The following is an 8,540-nucleotide window of genomic DNA, read 5'->3' on the forward strand; positions in this document are numbered from 1 at the left end:
ACATCGTGAATTGGGATTGTGATGTTCTGAAAGTGATTACGATTTTGAGAGACACTCAGCACTGATCGCTACGAACGGAAATTTCCGGACTGACAGTGTTTTGCCGATCTCGCTTGTAACTTTTAATCTTATTCATATACATGAAGTTGGTCTTCTGAATTGTGAAGATAAAGTCTTTAGCTTTGTATCGATATATAATATGACTATATAGTTTGAGCGAGGGAAAGGCTTTTTATTTTTATTTTTTTTAAATTTTTTTTAAACTAGCTTTAACGTTCTATCAGGCATGCGCCTCTTAAGAACGGTGCTGCTTTGACCACAAGACTCGCAGCCATAGCAAACCCCTCGTTATGAGCGCCGACCACAACGAAAGCAATTGGCTGCGGTGGGCCCCACGAAAATCGGCAAAGGCGAGGCTAGTTTCTGTAGAAAATCGTCTCTGTTTTCTCCAAAATGACATATCATCCCATAACTGGCGTTTGTATTTCGACATAAGGTCTTGTGGCATCTAATCATCGATTTCATTCTTTCATTTGATTCATTTGTGAACGCTGAGCTTCGAGTATTTATGCTTTTCAGGGAAAATTTTTGAAAATTCTGACTTTCCACAGTTATTACGGAAAATCAAGCTTGTCAATCAAGATGCTGTGAATTGGAATGTCATTACTAATCATTAGTTGACCTCTGGCTCAAGTGGTGTCATCTTGCTACACGGTTGAATTGCAATTCGTCAATCTCTGCCGTCACTGGGCACTGAGAACGTCAGGTGCCTGTATTTTTTTCAAGGGCAATTAGAGGTTATTTGAAAGTATGACATGGTATAATGTTGTGATTTTGGAGAGAAAAATTAATTGACTGTCATTGCAATGAGGCTTGGTCAGAAATAAAGGGTATTCACTGATTTTAAGCTACAATTCAGTTGCTTGGAAATGACAGACCTCCAATCCATTTGTAAATCAAGTGAACTCTCTTGAATGATTGGTACTTCCTCTACAAATAAATGTGCACCAGGATATAATTCTTGGAACTTTGTTCTTTTGTGTAGTAGTAATGCAGGGTTGTGGGAGTTTGAAACGTGGGCATATCACAGTTTGGAAGGTAGGGATTCTGATAGATTAAATAAAAACTGTCAAACTTTTAGGCATGGAATTCCCCTTTGAGAGTATTTGTTGTGGTAGTACTACTACTATGAATTGCTTTCAATGTTTTCCCATAATATTATAAAACCAGACAAAAGTTGTTGTTGATTTCTGTTTTTGTTAATGTCAACTTTTTTTAAAACCTGTGACAACAGCTCTATAACTCACTCTGTCCTTCTGTTGGTCTGTCTGTCGGTTAGTCGGTCTGACCGTCTGTCTGTCTGTCTGTCAAAAAAATTGTCAAAAAACCGGACATTTCCGAGAGGGAGACAGCGCTGACATTGCAAGCGGCCGCAACCGGCTCTCATCACAAAAACAACTGCCCTGCAAACATTACCGCCCTGGTAGTCCCCCTTGCTATGGTCTGCCTTTGTTTATTGCGTACTCAGGAGTGTCAACTTTCTTGACATGACATGACATCGCAAGATCGCCAAAGGATTTTTTTCAGGGGTAGACAAATCAGCCCCATTTTATCAAAGGGAAGGTGCAGGTGGAGATAATTCAAGGGAAGACAACTCTGTCTTACCTACAAACATTACGGCCCCCTTTATTCAAGGGTTTCATTCTAGAATGGCACCCCTGTACTTGCGCAGGGTTAGAATTCCAACCTGGACCCAACCTGGATTCTAACTTCGCGCAGAACATATGTATGTAAAGTGTGTGTGTGTGTGTGTGTGTGTGTGTGTTAGAGATATAGACACACAGACAGACAGACAAACAGAGAAAGAGAAGGAAAGAGCTTTGCGCGGCTCTCAGTGTTGATGTCTCTGATATATGTTTCTTCTACACATATCAAAATCCCACATTCACACGGAGCTCATGATAGTCACACAACCCCATGTGACACAGTGGCGCCGGGAAAACACTGACAAACACCCAAGCACTGACACACATATATACACATGGACGTGTTCGCTGTAAGAGAAAGAAAGAGAGACAGACCGGCAGAAAGACAGATACACTAAACATCTGTAGACTACCACATATTCAATGTACTGTTCACCATAAAATGCATTTCTGGGAATGAGGGGGGGAGGGGGGGGGGAATATCTTGTCAGCATTCCGTGACAATAGCACTCGGCGGTATGCAATGGATGCATTAGAATTGGTCAACAGTTACAATGACAAAAATGTTGTCAACATTATCTTATAATCAAAACGCCCTTGCGACCACCTCTCCAAAGCGACCATCTACCCACAACGAACACTTTGAAAACAACACCCAAGACAAGTATGTTTTTCTTCGATATAATTCACGTTTCCACCTGTCTTTAACGACCACTCTTGGTAGGTCCCTGGCTGATTGGTATAGACAGGTTCAACAGTATGTATAACTTAAAGGTGGTCGTCTACATTTTTGCTTTTTTTCGATAATCTTATGGTTTGATTTCGATACAAAATTATGTCAAATGATGAATGAACCATGGGGAAAAAAGTTATAGAAAAAAAATAAGCGTGACTCACGCTTCCAATATTTGGTTTCTGTTTGCTGAGAACATTTGCTTTGCCTAAAAATACTGACCAATCAAATTCATGTCACTATGCTTATAGCCACGCCCAAACAAGTGCAGCAACAGTTTGACACTGGAGCGCTGTCCACGCTTTTTTTTAAACGCACGAAATGCACGGGATTTGAGAGGAGTTTTGCGCTTGGCATTTTCCAAATAAGGATATCCTACTACGAGTACTACGCTGGAATACTACAATGAATTTTCAAACGGCTACACTGGCTTCGTCTTTCCTGATCGAAAGGGGGTGTATTGTTGATATTTGTAGATAATAGACTCTGCATTTTAATGGTCAAATGGCGATTTTGGTATAAAAATGTAGACAAGGACCTTTAAGTCACATAAATGTGCTCATGATCCCAGAATGAATCAACAGCTGCAGTTAAAACAAACTATAGAAATTTGAAAATGTTGCTCAATGCAACTGTAGAAGTAAAGTTTCTCTGCATTTTGTCTTAGATCACACGTGAACGTGATCTCACTGTTCTCTGTGTTTCATCTTGCAGAGGTCATGCAACCAGGGTCACATAATGAAACATTAATGAAACAATGAAACAAAAATTGTCATAAAGTCATGTGACATAATCGATTGGCAGCAGCATTGTCAATCAATTCAGCAAGTAATACTTTTTAATGACGTGCTTGGGAAGTTACGCTGCAGGTATAATAATAAAAATAATAATAATGAGAGCTTATATAGCGCGAACCACAGTAAACTGTGCTCTCCGCGCTTTACATATTAACTATGAATAAAAACCATACTATTTAAACATCAAATACATATACATCCTAACAAAAATGACACAACACTAAACTTACAGCAACACATTCTCCCCTTATGGACAATACGATGCAATAGATGCACAACTCACAATAAATCATGTACAATGAACATTGAAAAATCTCAACTTAAAACACACACACACACACACACACACACACACACACACACACACACACACACAATAAGACAGTCGAACCTGACTGTAACGACGATCCCAGTGACAAACCAAAAGTGGTCGTTATACACAGATGATGGCTGTGGACAGGTTAATCAAGAGTGAACAAACTCATTGGGGATCGTTTGGGATTGGTGTAATGGTCAGGTGGTCGTTATACACAGATGATGGCTGTGGACAGGTTAATCAAGAGTGAACAAAGTCATTGGGGATCGTTTGGGCTTGCTGTAATGGTCATGTGGTCGTTATGGAGAGCATGGTTGGTTGCCAGAGCAGTTTCTACGCTAATTCAAATGATAGGTTCAATAAAAAGCATGTAACCTCTTCTTGTGCGGCTTGTGTTTGTGATGGTGACAGTCGTGGTTGTGATGGTGACAGTCGTGGTTGTGATGGTGACAGTCGTGGTTGTGATGGTGACAGTTGTGATGGTGACAGTTGTGATGGTGACAGTCGTGGTTGTGATGGTGACAGTTGTGATGGTGACAGTCGTGGTTGTGATGGTGACAGTCGTGGTTGTGATGACTTATGAGGATGATGGTGATGGTTTTGCTCGTGGCTGTGGTGATAATGATGATGATAACAATGATTATGACGAGGAGCAGAATTATGCTGCTTATGTTGATGACAATGGCGGATAATAATGTACATTCAAGTGGCGGTGTTACCTGAACTTCACAAGACTGGAATAAAACATCAGCAGCCAAAGTAGGGATTTGTCATGCAATAAAAGAGAGGTCGGTAAAAGTATAAAAAATGCCCCCCTCCCCCAAAAGTGAAGGGATTTGAAGTTTAATCTGGCACCATTCCAAACTCAGTCTTGTCACGAAACATTTGTTCTCTGGCCCCAAAACTGGTCATTTTTCATGCAATGAAAGACAGAAAAAAAGACACCCCCCCCCCCCCACACACACACAAAAATCAAAGAAAAAAAAATCAAAGGGATTTGATTATTTCTGCACAGAGTGGGAGTTTTTGCTGAATTAATTGTGAGTTAAGTCATCTTGAACTGAGGGACAAAGAAGTGACTCCATCTTGAATGAATGTCATAATCTGGCACAAGCACCATCCAGTAATCAGTTTTGTCACGAAACATTTGTTCTCTTCCCCCAAAACTACATAGTGATTTTTCATGCAATGGAAGGCAGAATAAAGTATAAAAAAATCCCCCCCCCACCCCCCCCCCCCAAAAAAAAAACCCCAAAAAAAAAACCTTCAATCTGGCACAAGCACCATTCCAGAATCAGTCATGTTTCGAAACATTTTTTCTCTGGCTCCAAAATCTTGTGATGTCTTTCGGGACAAGGAACGCAAATGCCTCTGGCAGAGGACGTATTTACACAGAATCATCACAAGGATAACCAGACACATTCCCGCTATGACGTAGATGAAGATGGCCTGGTCCAAGCTTTGGTCATTCCAGTCCGGCACCCGTGACGTCATAGTTGTTGGTGACGTCACATTGTGGTGTGTCGCTGAAAATGACAGAGGCCATACTTTTTCAGATCATGCCAGGTATGAAACTTCTATGAGGCTGACCGATAGTACATGTACAACTGATGAGGGGGAATAAAGATTGTCTCGCGCACCAGTTGATAGTGATCATTTTCACCCTTTGCTTGATAGTGATCATTTTTACCCTTTGCTATGCGTGCTTGAAAGTAGACAAGGTGGTATACATGCCAGCTGTGTGTGTGTGTGTGTGTGTGTGCGTGCGTGCGTGCGTGTGTGTGTGTGTGTGAGAGAGAGAGAGAGAGTCCACATTTACCTTCAGTGGCGCTGGTGTTGTTCAGGACTGTGTAATTTACCAGCGATGTGTCATTTGCACGTGTACTCTGCAGAATTCCTGTACACACACACACACACACACATAGGTAAAGAGGTAATAACAAGGCCGTTTAACTTGCAATCCATCGAAACTAATAGGCATCGTCCTTAGCGTGTGAAGTTACGCAGCCACTCATCTGTCCATGCTTTGACATGGGATATGAGCATCCTTCACCAGGACACTGACATGCCTAACTTCTACAGCCCTCTTTCTTTCTGCACAGAGTGAGAGTTTTTGCACCCCCCGCGGGTTAGGGGGAAGAGTTTACCCGATGCTCCCCAGCATGTCGTAAGAGGCGACTAACGGATTCTGTTTCTCCTTTTACCCTTGTTAAGTGTTTCTTGTATAGAATATAGTCAATGTTTGTAAAGATTTTAGTCAAGCAGTATGTAAGAAATGTTAAGTCCTTTGTACTGGAAACTTGCATTCTCCCAGTAAGGTAATACATTGTGCTACGTTGCAAGCCCCTGGAGCAAATTTTTGATTAGTGTTTTTGTGAACAAGAAACAATTGACAAGTGGCTCTATCGGCCCATCTCCTCCCCTTTCCCCGTCGCGATATAACCTTCGTGGTTGAAAACGACGTTAAACACCAAACAGTAAAGAAAGAAAGAGAGTTTTTGCTGAATTAGTTGTGAGTTAAGTCATCTTGAAGTTGAACTGAGGGACAAGGAAGTGACTCGATCTTGAATGAATGTCATAATTTACCGAGGCAAATCTAAAGAGGTTACGTACAGAAAATCTTTGAAAAAAACCCACATGTCAAAATGAGGAAGACTTTATGGAGAGCCTTAAAAAGGTTTAAAAAAAAAGGGGGGGGGGGGGGGTCTCCTGTATTACTGACTGTTACCCGCTGTTATTCAGTAAGCAATTACACAAACAATGTCTGCACTCAGCGACAGATGGAAGGCTACAGATCAATACAGTAATCGATACTGTGTAGGTCAGTATTGCATAATTATAAATGATTTGGTAATGCTCCAACATCATTGATCGCGCAAATCGTTTTTTCATTGTGTGCGTGCGTGCGTGCGTACTGACGTGCGTGCGTGTGTGTGTTTGGGTGTGCGTGCGTGCGTCGGGCTGTCTATGTCTGTGTCTGTGATAGTCCAAAATCTGATCATCGGGGCCAGGAAAAGCGGGAGTCTTCCACTGAGGGGAGGTACGTTTACAGCTTATGTACAGAAAATCTGAAAAGCAAGGTTTTCCAAGGGCCAGGAAGTCTTAACTGAGGGTGGGCTGGTGGTGTGGTGGATTTGGGGTGGGCTGGGATGTCTATTGACGGCAATTTTTTCTCTTTCAAAACATTATTTCTTTACAAGTACAAAAAATGACTGCTCACAGTCTTTGTCAGTCTGACCTTGGGGAACGTTTTGGCTTTGTTGGCTGGTGACTATGTCACAGTCAATGCAAACTTTCAAAGCATGCAATACTTCGGTTTTGTTCGTGGAGGAATAACTTGTTAAGCAAAAGATCAAATCAAATCAAATCAAATCAAAATTTATTTTTCGAGGGTTGTGGCATAAGCAATACAACGAGCTTTTTTTTCAACCAGCCCTCGCCCAGAGAGGGGACTAATCTGAGCTGGTTGGTTGTCAATTGTATTGCCAGTACTAACTTTTAGAGTTTTGATGAACGGTATAAAACACAGTATGCACTGAACTGCTGATGTTAGATGACCCTATTTATGTCAACCCATTGTCGGTGTCCATGCTTCTTGGAATGGCCGGACATTATTAAGAGCGATCATCACGAAAAACTGTTTTTAAAAGTAAAAACAAAATGTTAAAAAAAAAGCTAAAAATGTTTACCTTTAACTTCAGCAACAGAAGACAGCAGTGTTGCCATTGTCACAAGGGTAACCGCCGTCTTACACTCTGACGTCATTCTGTCCACAAGAAGAAATATCAACCGCACTTTAGTCTCGGTGACCAAATCAGAACTGGTGCTGACCACCGCAAAGGCAATGCATGTCCTTCCATCGGTCACACACACGCAGAGCACACTCTATCAATCATAGAATGCAGCATGCCGAGTAGCAAAATGACATGTACAGTCCCTGGGGAATAGAAGTCTATGGACTCTCATCAGTGTAGCCGCCTCTGCATATAATCACATTATTCATGATATCGCCGCACTGCCTGCAACCTGTGTTTGTGACACTAAAACTGGTGCACGCACAATAAATGTATGTGGAGACTGAGAATAAAGAAAGAACAAACACCTGACATAGGCCCTACACACTGAACGCGAACCACCTGCTCAATACGGACTGTACGTCGTGGTTGTAAATTCACCGAACACTAGTTGCAGCGTAACGTGGGTCACACATGGTTCAGGCGCTTGATTAGGGGCAGATTATACCTGCGCAGAGTCAGCGGCACAGACGACGCACTGCAAATTATCCCAGCCCGCTACACTGACGTTGCGTGAAAAGAAAACAGGCCAAGTACTCGTCATAACATCTACAGAATCAATAATATTCAGTTCGTCGTCTGTGCCGGTGACACTGCGCAGGTATATTCTGCCCATTAGGAGTAAATTAGTCAGCGGCACAGACGACGCACTGCAAATTATCCCGGCCCGCTACACGTTGCGTGAAAAGAAAACAGGCCAAGCCACTCGTCATAACATCTACAGCATCAATAATATTCAGTGCGTCGTCTGTGATAGAGATTATGACGAGTACTTGGCCTGTTGTCTTTTCACGCAACATGTAGCGGGCTGGGGAAAAAAAAAAGACTTCAATAATCTGCAGTGTGTCGTCTGTGCCGCTGACTCTGCGCAGGTATGACCTGCCTTCAGCCTACTTTGCCCTGCCAATTTACAGAAGAACTCGGCAAGTATAGACTACAGCTAATACGGGTTTGTTCTGACATCAGTTGCAAACACGGTTGGAAATCATTCGACTTTATATTTATTTATATATATCTCAACAGTGACAGAGAAACATGACTAAAACTCCTTTTGTGAAGGCGACTGAACAGAAACAAAGACAGTAGGCCTACAAGGACAACACTGGAGACGTTTATTTGTCACTCTGCCCGCTGTGTGAGAGTGTGTGTGTCTCTGTGTGTGTGTGTGTGTGTGTGTGTGTGAAAGTGTGTGTG

General features: G+C 42.1%; 1 long non-coding RNA gene across 2 annotated transcripts; it reads right to left on the reverse strand.

Moving 5' to 3' along the window:
- Positions 1–4,785: 4,785 nt before the first annotated feature.
- LOC138968714 (uncharacterized) lies at positions 4,786–8,222 on the reverse strand. Of its 2 annotated transcripts, XR_011456262.1 has the most exons (4): positions 7,655–8,222; positions 7,242–7,532; positions 5,372–5,449; positions 4,786–5,078 (listed from the first exon to the last, which is right to left on the reverse strand). It is a non-coding gene; the product is annotated as an uncharacterized lncRNA (long non-coding RNA). The 2 variants fall into 2 exon arrangements; XR_011456261.1 differs by having other exon boundaries at positions 7,242–8,146.
- Between the last annotated feature and the right edge of the window lie 318 nt (positions 8,223–8,540).

This window comes from Littorina saxatilis, linkage group LG6, assembly GCF_037325665.1.
Source record: "Littorina saxatilis isolate snail1 linkage group LG6, US_GU_Lsax_2.0, whole genome shotgun sequence".
Lineage (NCBI taxonomy): Eukaryota > Metazoa > Mollusca > Gastropoda > Littorinimorpha > Littorinidae > Littorina > Littorina saxatilis.